General features: G+C 48.5%; 1 protein-coding gene across 5 annotated transcripts in view; it reads right to left on the bottom strand.

Moving 5' to 3' along the window:
• The window catches only part of LOC103091698 (semaphorin-3C), a 415462-nt gene that overhangs the window by 286091 nt on the left and 112089 nt on the right, over positions 1–17282 (bottom strand). For all 5 annotated transcript variants that reach the window (XM_032963566.2, XM_032963567.2, XM_076070749.1 and 2 more), the window contains one exon: positions 14801–14857. The gene's annotated coding sequence lies outside the window, so the exon portion shown is untranslated. The remainder of the gene's footprint in view (positions 1–14800; positions 14858–17282) is intronic.

The raw sequence follows: 17282 nt of genomic DNA, 5'->3' as shown, positions 1-17282 counted from the left end.
TCGTTAACAACACTTGCCCCAATAGTCTGTTAAGGCTACACGGGGAGTCTTTGTCTTTTGTGTACGCACATGTGCGCGTGCGTACACACGCGTTTGTGTGGGTGTATTCACGCGTAACACAAATAACGTGTTTGCCACCACAATGCCACAATACTGAAAGAAAACATTCACACGTGGTGAGGGATTGGCACTCAGTTGGGGGGGTGGGGGGGGGTGTGCGGGAAGCGGCCAGGTAGCTTAGCAGGCTCAGGGGGCTAATGCCCCCCTAAAGCCAGTGTCAGGGTGCTAAGCCACAAGCAATGAGAGCCCAGCTTCAAGCCCCAGGTGCCCGCTGAAAGTCAAACAATTGGCCACTTGTGGCGCCTAATTTCGCACTGTCTCAGTCCACGCATCGGCGACAGCTTAAAGACTCAGCGATTGCGTTGCAATCGATGTGGCCGAGGAGCAAGCTGACGGGATGCACAGGGAGGGCATCTCGCTCGTACGGTGCTTGTCCTCGTGGCATCGCCGAGCCCTGCTCCTCGAGATCCCCTGGCTGAAGGCCCTGGCGAGCATCAATGCCTAGTCGTGACTCCGCCGCCACCACGACGTGTTTCGGACATGCACTGTGATGCCGTTACACAAAGTAAACGAATCGCACGTGCTTTCGTCGGTCGTCGATTATCCGGCGGCTTAGGTGGGGTGGAAGCGGGGGGCGGACTTTTTAAAACGCCAGATAAACACATCGTTATTTAAGATAAATACGTTGTACATCACGCTATGTTTTTAGCTGTTGTGCATTTGTTTTGGTTAGTGTTTGAAATAGGTGTTTACTCTGTGAAATTTGCAATAATAAACGTACAAATAGACACGAATAAATATCCTGCTGTAAAAAAATGTTTTCTGGATTTATTGTACTGTGCTTACCACTCCAATCTCGAAGATAGCGGGGTGTGGAATTGGAGGTGGTTATTCAGTCTAAATCCCACTCCATCAGCTGTGATGGAGATTCGCCGGATCAGCCCGGGACCTCTGGATAATGTTGGAAGCCGGATAATCGATTATATACTGCATTCCTTTGCTAATCCACTGCTGGATGAAGGCCTTCATTGGCTGTGCCAATCGTGGGGGGGGGGGGGGGGATTTGTGGCCGTACTTGATCAGGCTGGCTACACTGCGAGTTGGTGACGGAAGGATCAGTCAGACGACATCGCCAGTGTCACCCTCGTCGCTGATGTGACTTAGAATCAAACTTCAGGGCTTAGGATCAAACTTCAGGGCACATACAGAAAAACAGCTGGAAATAACAGAAGCAAAGTCAAGAGCGCCGGCAGAGGCAACTTAGCCTCGCCATTCGGGACCCGAGTGGATGTGTGCGTCAACATGTGGCGGCATGCGGGGTTGCATACGTGTGTGCGGGCACTCGACGAAACAATGTAAGGACATTCAGCTCCACGGAATCGTCTTGTTCCACACAAACATTTGACACAACGTATGATAACGGAGACAATGAGGGCCTCTATTGTGGTGGTGGTGGGGGGGCGAGAGAAAAACAACTCACGCACACCGTGCAAGGGCTCCAGCCAGCTGAATCCAGATGACCAAAAAAAAAATCTTCTTAACAGTCGATAACGGGCACGGGAAGATGTTTTGTCGATAGGAGCCAACGAACACAAAGGGGTCACCGTGGCGCGACACTGATACGACCCGAAATAAAAATCTGCGTCGCGACCGCAGAGACGAGGTGCTCGTGGCTGCACGTGAATTGAATGCGTGCGGCAGAATTCTTTCGTGCCGTACCCCCCCCCCCCCCTGCAAATCGGGCAAACCACGTGACGTGAACGTCACTCCCAATGCTTCAAGCGGCGACATTCGCTGCACTGCCACCTTCAGGCCACCTCGCAGTCCAAGCATTGCTGCCCGAAGCATGGCGATTATAGATGTTGTGGCCACCATGGTCGAAGATAAGAAAGTGTTACAAATGTGAATCCTTTTGATCCACTCTATCTGCAAACAAATATCTTATTCAATACTTGTTTGTTCGCAATGTTGTGGATAATAACCTTTATTTTTGATGGGAGGATATTTGGATAACCTCACAAAAGCAAATAACAAATCGATCAACTCGTGGTTAATTATGTTTAGCGGTGCCATGTCCATCGGTGATCTACCTGTTAGCGGTGGCGAGATTTAACTACCTCGCCTGGCATACAGGAGGGCGTGGGTTCGATCCCAACCCTGGTGCCTGTAGATTTGTGATTTAGATGTTGTCCCCGTGGTCGCGTGGATTTTTCTCCAGATCACCCGGATTTTCCCTCCACATTTACAATCAACGGGCGTTTAGAGTTTTGGCTGCAATGCTTTTCCACGTGATAAGCCACTGCGTTGAGCTATTATTATTTTTTAAAAAAATCTATCGAGCACAGTGGATCTTACCTTGTAAAATAAAATAAATCTGTTGAGCAGTTTAGTTTCTAACCGCCATTTTGAGATGAGGGCCGATCTGCAAACAAAAGGACGTCACTCACGAAGAACTTGAGAAAAGATAAGACGGCTGCTGCACAGGAGTTTTACTGCAATGTGCAACAGCATTCCACGTGCGTTCTGTCTGTGTGCATCCATCCCAGAACCTCTCTGGCAGATCTGATCCTCTATTCCTGGACAGCATGTGAGCCAGCACTGTGGCGTCTCAGATGGGTCTCTGTCTCACACAGGAAACGACTGCACATGCACAGACACACACACACAGAGACACACGCACTACTCTAAAGAGCCAACAAAAATGTCCCACGTGTGGGACTTCAGCAGCGAACAGATTCTGTGGTGACCTTCACACAGCGATCCACTCATGCGGCGGACATTGCCAGAAGGAATTACTGTCATTGGAATGCAACGAGTTGATCCAATAATGGGATAAAGCAATCCCACAGCGGAATCCTCATCAATAACCGTGCAACACTTCGTGCGCGAGGCTATCCGTCGAGTGGACGCGGTAGTGACAAGATCCATGATAACTGTAATGTCATTTTTACAATGCCTTGTCTGTATTCAGATCACTTGTCACGTCCGCTTAACTAAAGTGCAGCAACGGCTGTACGCAAAGCACTGGTACAATAATATTAGGATCTGTACGGGCAAAGGGTGATGTCTGACTGAGAAGCTGTCCGCTCGGTGAGTCTGAAGGCCCCAAAATTAACATAATTTTGGTGAGCCAATGATTTAGTTAATTTGTTTCTCCAAATGCATTCCGTTTTAGAATCGCACAAAACCGCACGTATTTAGAATCGAACAACCACACGTTTTTTTTTTTTGTCAGAAATGTAGATTGACACAGGGATGTAAATTATTGTTTTCAGATAAAAAAAAATGTGGGTGTTTTCAAGCACGCAGCAAAAAACAGTCATTCTCGAGCAAGTACACTACGCGGCACATTTTAGTGCCATCAAAATCTCTCAACTGCCAACGTGAGCAAAAAACAACGCAGTGCCCAACACACACCGTACAGTGTATCCTTGTGATTTGAAAACCCGTTCCGTCTGTTTATTCGAGCCCAATGCTAATCAAACATGGCGGGGGGATACACGCGCACACCCAATACAGACGCAACAACAAAAATCCCTCTGTCATCAGTGGGAATAAAGTAATGACAACAAACGGAGGGCCCCGCCTTAAGCGAGGCCCCCGCTTTAGCACCAGGAGGCTGCGCGGAGGCCGGGCGGGCTGTGTTTTTGTTGAGTTTGCCGGGGCTGCTGTTCAACATTGCGGCGCTGACTACCCTGGCGTGTCCTCCTACCGCCTCTTCGCACGCGTGAGGCGTTACACCGTGGCAGGGAAAACGCGCACTGAGCACACACAGGGGGCCTCTCTTCACCGTGACTCGGTGGAATCCTATCCCAAGGGAATTCTAAAAACACTCGCACACAAGTAACTTTGTGCGTGCGACCGTAAGAACATGGAGCCATCGTTGAATCACCTTTGGCCATTTGCCATTCATCACCTAAACTAAACCAATCTTTTTACATTTATTTGAGCAGGTAAGGCCCACTGACCTATATAGCTTCTTTTTCAGAAGCGACCTGGTCACAAATGATAGCTCAAAGAAGTGGCTTATCGTGTGGAAATGTATAGCGGCCAAATACTATGAACGCATGTTTGTATGTATGTTGAACCTCTTTCGCACCATAGGTAGCCAACCGTGATGATCAGCGGTGTAGTTCGCAGCTCTACTTTGACAAAAACTAGTCCTTTATATTGGAGAACACGTGAAAGCATTGTCGCCGTTGGGAAAAAAAAAACAACTATGAATCGAGGGAGAACAATCGCGTACGGATTCTGTAACGCTTTCCCACGCGCTGCATTGCACTTGCCCTCTGTATGAATAAACACTGATTCGAGTTGGCGACGGGCATGACCGCTGCCGGAGCGCGGAGCGCGGCGGCAGGGAGGCGGCGTTCGGGCCTGGTGGCGCGCGCGCCGTGCCCGGCATGGCCAGGAGGGCCAGGAGGGCCGGCATGGGGGACTTTGAGCGCTGGTTTTGTCCCCAGGTTTTTGGCAACCCTTTGATCGACCGAGCTGGTCTTCTGGAGGGCTGTAGTCCCCAATAGCAACGCGACTTTGCACTCGAGTTTTGTTCAAATTTGGATCCGCTTTGCGAGAGTGGCGAAGCCAGATCTAACGCATTAACGACCCTTTCAACCTTGGTTGTAAAGCACTGACAAATGGCACTCAAGCCAAAGTTGTTTTGTTCGAGAGTCGTTTCAGAGTTAAGCCTCATGAAACTGCGAGTAGTGCACCTTTACAAACCCAGGATTCTTAAATACGGTACATTTCTACGGGTGAATAGCTCACCTCCCACACCCGATTGACTGTTCATTCAGCGTCTGCGCTCTCTGCTAAGAGTTGTATGGATACATGAGACTATTTACGTCTGCTCAGGCACATCATAGAGCCCCGTGAATCTGCTTTATTGAAGATCAATGGAATCTCAGCTTCTGTTATCCATGAATTCTCATATCCACCCACCACCGATGTGATCATGAATAACATAGGTTCTGCTGAATATGTACGCTCTATACATTATGCATACCGTATATACCATCTTCTATTGTTATCCTGAGACAGACTAATTTAGACTCCAAGCATGCGTATGTTCATTTTAAAACATTCTACTAACAGCACCTTCCACTGAACACAGTATGTTTTTTTATATTATTATAGAAAAGCTAAAGGTGCAGCCCTGCAATTGCTTGCTAATGACACTGGTGGCAAGAGGGGCAATTCACTCGCAGGAAAAAAACTAAACTTTAAAACTATTTTCATTTACCAGGTAAGGCCCACTGAGCTATACAGCTCTTTTTCAGAAGCGACATGGCCACAAATGATAGCTCAACGAAGTGGCTTATCACGTGGGCATTTACAGCAGCCACATACTCTCAACACACGCTCATGGTGGACCCAGAGAAAAATCCACACGACCACGGGGAGAACATCCAAACTCCAAATATACAGCAGGCGTCGGGATCGGGACTGAACCCACCATCTCCTGCATACGAGGCGAGGGAGTTAACATTTCGCCACGTGCCTCTTTAAACTAGCCTTCACTCTCGAGTTACGGCCGTTTCCCCTACAGGTTCTGTTTATTTCCTCTTTTACATTCACGGCGCACTGGCATCTGCGGATGCGATGTGCCATAAAATGTCAATAATAATTATAATCATCGACGCTGGCCGGAGGTGACCTGCCAATCAAAAATGTGTGTCGCATCTATTTATACTGCTGGGAGGACAGAGGCTGCGGAGACGTTGTTCGTAATCGCTGCCGCGCCGGGAAAGCCACCGCGGCAGGAGCCCTACGCACGTGTGTCGAACTTCTGTCGCATCGTACGTGGCCAACCGGGGGCGCGGTCGCAGCGTTTGCTATCGAGTCTGCAAGCAACGCGAGGAAGGAACATTTTGTCCACGACGAAGCACAGAGAGGAGGCGCTGCCTGCCGGATGGCGCTCTGGGCACACCTAGTAGCCAGGCGCACCCCCACCCCCCTCCCTAGTCCCGCCCCCCCGCCCGTGAGCGCCGAACGATGACCGCTCGGGAAACGCGTGTGGCAGCGGAAAGGTCTTCGTGGGAGATTCGGGCAACGTTCCCACAGCACCGCGCCGCCGTGACGCAAATCCCACCCGAGCCCGGCACGAAGCTCCCGCGTGGTTCCACGTGGACGCGGTGGGGGGGGGGGGGGCGTTGGAAAGGGTGGGGGTCAGCGAGAGGGGAGTGGTGGCCAGTGGATTTTGGCGAGCGAGATACGTGACCGTCCTTTTCGTATCGGCGATGTTCCCCAATAAAAGAGCGACTCAGATGAACGTGCGTCCAAGTAAAATACAATAAAAAAAAATTCACAATCGTGGGCTGGCGAGCAAATTGGCTGAACACTTGGATGAGGTTAGATTACGATACTCGCCATGGAATCTCTCGAGGCCTCAATCCAAGAGCTGCTCAGAGAGCAGCGATTCATTTCAACCAGATGACACCTTCAGAATCCAGATGAGTGCAGTTTCATTCTGTCAGCCCAGTATCCCTTAGATTCTATTTACTAATTTGTACTATTTTTTACTTTACCAGGAAAGGCCCACTGAGCACTTTTTCAGAAGTGACCTGGCCACAAATGATAGCTTAATGCAGTGGCTTATCACGTGAAAATGTATATCAACCAAATCCTCCAAACGCATGTTTCTAAATGTGGAGGGGAAAACCGAAGGACCCGCAAAAAAATCTACACGACCAAGAGGAGAACATGCAAACAACCAAATATACAACAGCAAGGGGCAGGGTTGGGATCGAACCCACGAACTCCTCCATACCAGGCGAGGTAGTCAACATCTCGCTACCACACGATGGTTCACAATCTGTGGTTGTGATATTTAATCATTCACAGCTTCGTTCATACTTTTCACTGATAATTGTCATCATTATTTGATCTCGCTGAATTCCACGTGGTATAACTCGAACACACATTGGAGATCTAACCGATTTTTAGTTATGCTTATGTTGATGAACCAAGTGTGGTGAAACAGTGCAATCTCACGTCTGGATCTCCGCCCGGTGAGAATGTTTTCAGATGGCAAATGATGAGTGCGATGGGTGGGAATGTGATTTGGTTCTTAGATCTGTATGTGTAAATGTTCAACTTCTTTCGCACAGAAGCTTCTATCGGCTAGAGAACCATGGAACGTGGGATTTACATGGGCAACATTTAGAGTACTGTACGTATCTCTCAAAGACAAACAAATAAACATGCACATATTGTCTGCGAGCCAATTTAAGGATTTCTCATGGGAAACGGGCTGTAAGTTGTCAAATAATCCCTATGATGTACGGCTGCCGTGAAGTCTCATGTTCGAGGACTATACGTCAGTTACGAGTTTACACGCATTAGGCACGAACCTCACAGCACTTAGTTCCCCCGCGCAGGGAGCCAGGCGTTGGCGAGCCACGGGTCGCTGTCTCACGAGCCACAGTTCGCTGGCTCGCGAGCCACGGGTAGCTGGCTCACGAGCCACAGTTTGCTCGCTCGCGAGCCACGGGTAGTTGGCTCACGAGCCACAGTTCCCTGGCTCGCGAGCCACGGGTAGTTGGCTCACGAGCCATCGAACGCCCTCACACCGCAGAGGGCGCGCACTCCGAGCAAGTCGGTAACGCGGAGCAGCTCCAAGGACACCGCGCAGCACGTAAAGCCCTCTCACAGAGAGCACAATCACGTGTACTCACAATTACAGGCCCTCTGGCAGTTTTGTGTAAACACGGGGATTTAATTAGGACATGTGGGAAACTTAATGGGAGGAATTGAGAAAATTGATGCATCAGAAAATGTAAAGTGGCGCTTGGGGCATGTGCTGTTGGACCTCGGATGAAGTGAAACGTTCGCCCTGCACCGATTCCCATGGTCATGAGGGCTGCGGCGTGTTCACCATTTACGTTTTACAGCGTCGGATATTCCCAATCAGTCAATCACCGTGCAACGCAACCATCGTTTCCACTGCATCCAATGCCAAAAGTAAACCGCGAATATTTTCGGGGTGCGCGCTACGCGCAGAATCTTTAGCGGCGCGTTTGTGCCGTGTCCGCGAGCGTCCGTGGTGGAGTGATTTGCTGTCGAAACTATTTCTCCGTTGGCAGCAAGAAAAAAAAAGCAAGCACCGCTTGCTCCATATCGACGTCGCGTGAGCGCACGACGAGGAGTCTCAGCAGCTCACGGCGTTCAAGAACGCAGACGGAAAACCCAGCGAACGCCGCGTCAATTCCACTGGGTGGAATGGCACAGAAATGCCCCCCTCCCCACCCCCCGTACAGTCATCAAAAATTAATTCCTCTCATGAAAGCGCACATTGCCAGGAGTCTATTTGTGATTGCAATTAAGAAACGTTTCAGAGGAGTGGGTTAATTTTGCCTTAATCAAGAACGGCATTTTGTTGTTGTTGTTTTTTGCAGAACATGTCCGCTGACATGGAATCAAACTGTGAAAGGCCAAATTTGTTTCAATTAATTTCAGCCCAAAAGTGCAGTACTCCAACCTCTAATTACATATATGCGTGCAATGACAACTACAGGCCTTTCACTAAATAACTGTTGTGGTGGCAACATGTTTGTACGTATAACAGTTTACACTCTGTAAGGTTATTGAACGGTGTCTGGCTGAGTGGCTCAGCAGAAGAGCGAGTGGCTTGCAATCGGAATCCTGCTTGGGGGTTGACTCAGCCCATCATGCCTCCAGAGTAAATAAAATCGGTACCACTTTCTTTTTTACTATTTAGATTGTTTTACCAGGTTAGGCTCACTGAGCTACGTTGCTCTTTTTCAGAAGCGACCTGACCACGAATGATAGCTCAACGAAGTGGCTCGTCACGTGGGCATTTCTAGCAGCCAAACACTCTAAACGCACGTGGATTCTAAATGTGGAGGGAAAACGAGGAGGATCCGGAGAAAATCCACGTGGCCACGGGGAGAACATGCAAACTCAAAATATACAGGGTCGGGATCGAACCCACGACTTCCTATATACCAGGCGAGGTAGTTAACATCTCGCCACCTCCCCTCTGACGTCAGTTTTGCAGAAGTCACGCGGATCGACTCCTCACCCACGCCATGGGCACGTGTCATCTGTTACCTCTGACCTCGGGATGTAAACGGGAGGAGAGCAACAGCTCAATGGTCATTTGAGCCGGGGATCACGTTCGACAACTCAGATAGTAGTGGAGGAAAACAAATAGCGAACTTCCCTCATTCATGAGGTAAGCTCGCTATTTGCCAAACGTGCTAATTCGCACCTCCGATTCGCACGGTTGTCTACGTATGGTGCAAAGGAAGTCCAACATACATACAACTGAGATGTATGGATATCTATGAAAGCAAATAAATTGTACAGGGTGGTCCAGATGTCTCGTGACCTCCATTTAATTATCTAAAACGTAATATGTTTTAAGTAAGTTTCATTTAAAACAGAAATGAAAATGCAAAGGAAAAAAATGTTAGGGGTCATTTAATTGGGGGTCACAAGATATCTGGACCCACCCTGTACTGTGTTGAGGCCTATTGAGCCATGCGATCCCTAATAATCTCAGGTGTGGGTTTGGTTCGCTGAGCTTAGTGAATTATCTGCGGTCTGTAGAGCACCAGCAAATCGCTTCCGTCTCTTTATCTGAGCATTGTGAATTAACTTCGAGCCATGATAATAACAATAGCGATGGCATAATCTGTCTTTCCTTGTCTGAGGAATTGTCGTAATCCCGGGGTAGAGTATTGTATTGCGATTAATATTGCGACGCAGATGACACACAGGATGACACGCAAGATGACACACAGGATGGCACACAGGATGACACACAGGCGGCAACCACGCCCACGTTCCGAGCTAATTAAATCGACGATGTCATTTACAGGTGGAAACGTCCGTACGCGTACAGCCAATTTCTCAAATGCCGCGTCCGGAGTGACGATCGCTCTGCAGGAACACGTCACGGGCTGGCCCGCGCCCGTTGGGTGGAAGGGGTCGGAGGACTTGGCTCGGATAATCCCTCCCCAGGGACGTTCAGTCGCGAGCAGGGGGTTGAATCCAAAGTCGTTGGGTTGATAGTGGTGTGCACTAACCACTCCACCATTGCCCCCCCCCGCCCCCCCCCCGTGCAGTGAGTCGAATGCGTCTTTCACGTGCGTGCGTGGTTTAGAGAACATAGGCAGATTGAAGGCAATATTCTGACCCTGAAGAAAATCAAAAGTGGTCTTGGCCAGGACACCGTCGTCAGAGGGAATTGCTCGTGGTTGAGGGTAATTACGGAGTGCCAGCCAAGGGAGCGAGCGTGTCCAGGAAGGAAGTCAGCCGCTTGTACCGTTCCGGCATTCATAGGTGCTCTGGTTTTTTTTTTTCTTCAATCAGCACTGGACACAAACTAAACGTAACTATTTTTATTTAACTAAAAAACTTAAACTATTTTTATTTCACCAGGTAAGGCCCACTGAGCTATGTAGTTTTTTTTCAGAAGCGACCTGGCCACAAATGATAGCTCAACGAAGTGGCTCATTATCACGTGGACATTGATAGCAGCCAATTACTCTAAAGACTTTTTTTAATAAAATTGGAAGGAAACACCGAAGGACCTAAAGAAAAATCCACGCGACCACGGGGAGAACATGCAAACTCCAAATATACAGGCATCAGGGTCGGGATGGAACCCAGGACGTCCTGCATACCAGGAGAAGAAGTTAACATCTCGCCACCGCAAGACGTTACGTATGTTATTTCACGGCTGATAGTAGATAATGATGATAATGATGATAATTGTATCAATGGAGGAGCAAACGCTTTGCCTTTAAATTGTACCGTATGCCCTGGGTCATCAAATGCAAGAGTAGACAATCTTGTGTTGATATAAATATTACAAATTTCTAATGTAAATAGTTTTTGTTAAACAAGCTGTGGGTATTTATGGCCATTCGAATCCTCTTTGACAAACGTACAATTTCAGTCATCTCGATGTTTAAATAAGCGTAATTGAATTGAAGCATTGGAGTCTTTAAATTAGGCGTTTCAGTTTGGCATCTTGTTTTATTGCACTGGATGCGAGTCGCAATGGAAAATAGCCCCGAGTAACATGTCCATGCGTGAGCAGCCCTAATTTAGTTCTGTCAAACATATTTACACTCGACTTAAAGATTTCGTGACTGCAGGAATTCATATCCTTTGGGTTTTTCGGTAAAGTCACGTAGATAAGTTAAAATAAAATTATTTATTGTTATTTCTTTGAACCTATCTACGTGACTTTACCGAAAGATCCAAAGAATATTAATTCATGTAGTCACGAAAGCTTTAAGTCAAGATTTAAAGGAGCTAACCTCCTTTGCCCAATGACGGCGTAGTTTTTTTTGTTATTTTCTTTGAACCTATCTCCGTGACTTTACCGAAAGATCCAAAGAATATATATTTACACTCGTGAGCATAAGCTCTGGGAGTGTAGATCACACGACATTACCGGCACTCTGAAAATTGTCCACGTGCATTTGGTAGCCTTTCAAGAGTGCCTTCTATTGATCATTTTCGAGTGATAGTCTGAATCGTAAGCGTTATGAGCTTTACAATCAAACCTCATCTCACTTGATTTACCTAAACAAAAATATTACGCTCGAAATGCCATAACGTCCAGGGATGCTGCGAGGCTGATTAGTAGGAGGGTCAACTTTACATTCACCCCGAGATTATCCTCCACTAGCTGACCGTTCCCAGGGATTGAAGTGTAAGCTGTATCTCCTGTTTTCAACATTCGCCGTGCATTGTGCAATCAATGTGCACATGTGGGAACTTATGATTGCCCCTCTTTAGGAATATAACTTTATTTATTGGCTTTTACTGTTCAAATGTAAAAATAAAAATTCTACTAAATGTACCACACCAGAAAAAGTCACTAAAAACACTCCTGTAAAATATTCATTGATTATTAAGTCCCTTAAGAACGAAGTACTCTTTACTTGATCATTCATACATGTTGGACATTGTGTTTTAGCTGAAGCAAACAAAAGACAAGTCAACGATGTTGATATATCAACGATGTTGATATTAACAATGGGGTAAAGTGGTGGTGCAGTGGTGAGCGCACTGCGCTATGGGTGCAACAGCCTGAGTGTGAATCCCAGCCGTGGCTCACAACAGTGGCAAGTTTTGTCTAAACTGGTCCTGGGCACATTCCACACCAACTGGCACTGACCAGCAGAGTGAAGTGTGGTCACACAACCCACGTTAATGACAGTGTGGCGATATTTTTTTATCCAGCAATGATTTAACAAGGGTATTGAAATAAATAAAAATGGAACACCCAGGACGGACCGTAGTGCAACGTAGAACTACGCGATGTCCAGATCCACAGATACGAAGGAGACATCGCAGCGATACAGTGATACACCCTCCGCTGCTTCTGACGCACCTGAATGTGAAATTGTAGTTGCGGCTCTGCGTCCGACATCAGCAGCCGTACGACAAGAATAAGGAAAATTATTGAATGACTACGGTGGATTACTGTCATAAAAGTGAGAATTAATCTGAAAAGTGAAGCGGCATTGTCGTGTACGGATTACAAAAGTCGCAGTTGCGAACCGAGAGCACCACTTGAAGACCTCCGCAGAGGTGAGCGAAAATTATTCTCGCGGGTGCACATTGGCAAAAGCACGTGACAAGTCTGCAAACAATCAAAGCCATCAAACGCGAGCGAGGCAAACGGCACCGCTCAAGTGTCGTGACGGACTACACGTCCAGATGAAAGTGAGCTGGGGAGGAGGAGCAGGCCACGGTAAACATTCCGTAGTTATTGCTGCCTCTACTACGGAGAGAATGCACACGTGCTGGCAGTGAGTGCGTGGAATGCAGCGCGATTTTTGGGATGATCATTTGAAGAATAATGGATTTTGATCGGACCCTGTGTTCGGAACGAGCTGGGTCATGCTGCATACACACTCTTGCAGCAACTTCCTGACGAGTCTGCCCTGCGTTTTAGGGATAATGAGATTGACAATAAATGTGTTTATATATAAACCCACTATTCTTGTACTTGGCAAAAGGGAAGGAGATTGAAAACAATGCCACGTGCTTTTTCTACGCCTAATTGTTTGAGTTACTTGGCAAGCAAGGCAATCCGTTTTGGTAACACACCAGATGGTTGCCAACTACGTGTGGACTGACCACTTCGTGGGCAATAAGATCCTCCTTTGATTTTGCCTTCACAGCTCCCCCGTCACTAGGACGGACCTCTTCATTTCCGACATTGAGCCAGAGCTGTACAAGGCGGGACGGGGGAGCTGTGCCAGTGGCTGAGACCGGGCCAGTTGGAGCGGGATAGAACGGGGCAGCCGCCCGGCATCAGAGGACGCAGCGTCAACACTGCTCGGCAAACATCAAAGGACCAAACCCCACGCAAACTGAATGCCCTACATTTCAAAAATATGCGAACTTCAAACTAGCGGCAGAATGAGTAAATAAATAAATAAAAGCGTGCGTATATGCACCACAGCCCCCAGTTCCGCAGTGGATAACGCGGGGTTTCGATGGTTGTGCAGTGAAAGAGAGGGATACCATTCAATGATGACGCCTTGGACACGCTGTGAATGCGGAACCCAAACGGCTCTGGTGAGGCGCGCGCCTCCGTGCACCTCGCGGACCACACAGACGCACGGTGACGACACCGCTCATGGTGGCTACACGGGCAGGGCAAGGCAGACAGGCCGAAGAGTGATGGTGGTGATGATGATGATGATGTCGCATCGGCACAATGGCATCGCCGGCGTCTTCCCATCCTCACCGCGCTTCGCCGGCCTCTCGTCAACCCATCGCTGACCCGACTTTTGTGGCCAGCCTGGTGGACACAGCTCCCAACGTTTTAGTGGAACCCCACACGGTGCCTCTCTTGGGGTGTGCGGAAGACACCTGGTGGAGTTTCCCTGCCAGAAAGGGCCCTCCTCGTAACGAGTCGCGAGGCTCACATAGGCTTTGCTAGATAATTTGTATTTATCACCATTATGATTAGCCTGCAGATGTGGCTTGATACAAAAAGGAGTCGTCCCGTGGCTTATCGGAGCCATATAGAAGGTCCATTGCCTAAACCGTCACCAATTATATGTACATTTTATTTTAGCGTGGTGTTATTGACACACGTGTTGAGCTTTTGCTACTTGTGCTTATGCACCACTGCCAATTCTGCATCACAATTTTCGTTTTGTAAGATATTGAATACTCGCAGAAGTAAAAGAAGCAGCAGCTGCCCTTATGTAGTATGTATTTTGCACTTATTTCGCATCGTACGCAGCCAACCGTGCTAATCGGAGGTGCGGGGGAATGACAACAAACTAAACACAAAAAAATCAGCTGCAATCGAGGTGATTTAAAAGTGCATCGCTCCAAGGGCTTCCTTATACAGGAGGCAGAGCGTTCCAGACGGCCGCAGAAGCGCATCTGAAAGCGCATGATGCGGTGATCGCCTTTGTTCGATGGGCCAGCATAAGCTGCTTTGAAGATAACCGGAGTTTCTCTGATGGTTTGTGCTCCTTGACGAGATCAGCGTGCCATGGTGGTGTTGGTGAAGATAAATTCATCACCCAGAAAGAAAAAAAAAACACGCGGGCGAGATTCAACACTGCCCATTTGAGGGCAGTTCATTGATTTGTTGCTCTTACTTTTCTCTCAAGACACGCCTTTTCAAATGTGCTGCGCTCCCTGACCCTTCTATAACTAACAAAACAGAACAAGCGCCAAATCACACTTTGCTCGATTGGCTTCCCGATGCCTCTGCTCCACTAACCTGTCACGTCAGCACAGCCTTGCAATACACCGACTCTCCAAGTGAACGGACGGCAATCTGTAACGAGAAATGTAAATCTTAGCTTCACAAAAAAACGTAATTTCCCCCATTCCCCCTCTCGGTGTGCCTGGGATATCGTCGAGGTTCCCGTTATAATCTCGGTGTTATGACAGCAGCCGCAACAGTGATTGTTTTTTGCACGATGCAGAATCTATCGAAATTCGCAAGGTTGGCAAGGTCAACCGACGTGATGCAACGTGTCGTCGATTGAACGTGGCACGGAGAGAACTCGCTGGGAGCACCAGCCCCACGTGCAGGCTTGTATAGCCACCCAGCACGGGGGCTGCGGGACATCACAACCTCACGGTTTGCCTGCCAGCGAGACGAAAAGAGCGGTGCTGAAGCCAGGGGTGTACGCTGCACCACCTGGGGGTGCGTGATGCCCTTTCTGGGGGTGCGAGATGCCCTTTCTGGGGGTGCGTGATGCCCTTTCTGGGGGTGCGAGATGCCCTTTCTGGGGGTGCGTGATGCCCTTTCTGGGGGTGCGAGATGCCCTTTCTGGGGGTGCGAGATGCCCTTTCTGGGGGTGCGAGATGCCCTTTCTGGGGGTGCGTGATGCCCTTTCTGGGGGTGCGAGATGCCCTTTCTGGGGGTGCGAGATGCCCTTTCTGGGGGTGCGAGATGCCCTTTCTGGGGGTGCGTGATGCCCTTTCTGGGGGTGCGAGATGCCCTTTCTGGGGGTGCGTGATGCCCTTTCTGGGGGTGCGTGATGCCCTTTCTGGGGGTGCGTGATGCCCTTTCTGGGGGTGCGAGATGCCCTTTCTGGGGGTGCGAGATGCCCTTTCTGGGGGTGCGAGATGCCCTTTCTGGGGGTGCGAGATGCCCTTTCTGGGGGTGCGAGATGCCCTTTCTGGGGGTGCGTGATGCCCTTTCTGGGGGAGCGAGATGCCCTTTCTGGGGGTGCGTGATGCCCTTTCTGGGGGTGCGAGATGCCCTTTCTGGGGGTGCGAGACATGGCCAGATTTGTTTTTTTGTAGAAGGTAAATCGTCGGGCACGTAAGTGCAACGGCTTTGTTCCGTCAAACCCCTTCGTATTTATTTATATATGAAATATGTTCGTATCGATCGAGAACCAAAAGGGGTGCGGGCTGCAGAATAGGTGAAGAACCGCTGGTGTGAAATAAACACCCTCTGACACGACTCCTTTAAATTGCTATTGTTCAGTAACGTGCATTATTGATACCACTACCCAGTGAACACTGTAACACTGGAAATGCCGCTAACGTTTTGTAATTGAACAAAACACAATATTGACACCGCATCGGCGGTGGTGCGCAGATATTTCTTTTTTTAATGCCAACGCCTTCGTCAATAACACTGCCCTGAAGTTGAAACGTTTATGATAAGGTGACGTTTCGGGCAATGACCGTTCTTGACTGATTCCCTGCGTATTCCGTAGATAAGAAATCTCTCTCGTCTCACACCTACTTTGTGAATAAAGTAAACCGAGACTGAACTGGCTTTGAGCGAAAACAAGAACTTTACTCCTCCCCTAACCAACTCGATATAGACGTTGCTCGCAGCTGTAGCCAATTATTTTTTTGAGCTCAATAACCATACGGATGGGGCGAAGTCGGAAGGGGATGGATGGGGGAGGGGGGGCAGGATAGAGATGGGAGGGGGTCGCGGACAAGGGCGCGTGCCTAATCCAAGGTTACAATTACATTTGCCCGGTGGAATAATGTAATCAGCACAAAGAACGCTCTGCGCACTGAGACATCCTCTGAATTAACCACAGGGGTCAAACCTGGTCGCAGTGGTCTTTGGAGGTACGGGGTTTTTGAACTGCGATGCTGTTTCATCCACCCCTACCACACTTGTGTCGATGACGATTAAATTCCGCGAATAGCGACATCTTTCGCGCCCGAAGTAGCCAACCGTGCTAATCGGAGGTGCTGGGAAATAAAGCCCTTTGTGTTTTAGCTTGCCAGGTGTCGATGGTGATTTTGAAGCGTCGAGAGACAGATGCTCCATACGGAGCAAAGCGATTGCTAACCAGGGGTTTTGAAATATATGTTATACAAAGTAGATGCAAATTAAATCCACCGAAGCTTTGCGCGGTAACACGGTTCGCGTTGGGGTGCGGTGGAAAACCAAGGGCCACTTATTGCGTTCTCTTTACACGAAACGGTCATGAGAGAGAAAAAAACTCCACAGGCTTAAAAAAGAGAGTGCCATTAATAATAAAATAATGTCTAAAATAAGATCAGCCATGCAATTTCTCTAAGGCGTCTGTGGCAGACTTATATTAATTTACAATTTAAAGGAATGCTAATTCCCTGGATGTTTGTGCTACTGTTAGGTTTACACTGCACCTCGTCGTTGTTGTTGTTGTTTGGAGAACCCCGTCGTAGGAGCACAGCATTCGATTCGCGTTTCCTAGAAATCCTAATTACACTCCCGTACATTTAACCGCCGTGCA

Source organism: Petromyzon marinus, chromosome 30 (assembly GCF_048934315.1).
Source record: "Petromyzon marinus isolate PM22_M1 ecotype Great Lakes invasive population chromosome 30, UKy_Petmar_22M1.pri1.0, whole genome shotgun sequence".
NCBI classification, from domain to species: Eukaryota; Metazoa; Chordata; class Hyperoartia; order Petromyzontiformes; family Petromyzontidae; genus Petromyzon; species Petromyzon marinus.
Note: the sequence above shows the minus strand (reverse complement) of the source record. Positions and strands in the feature narration are given on the sequence as shown.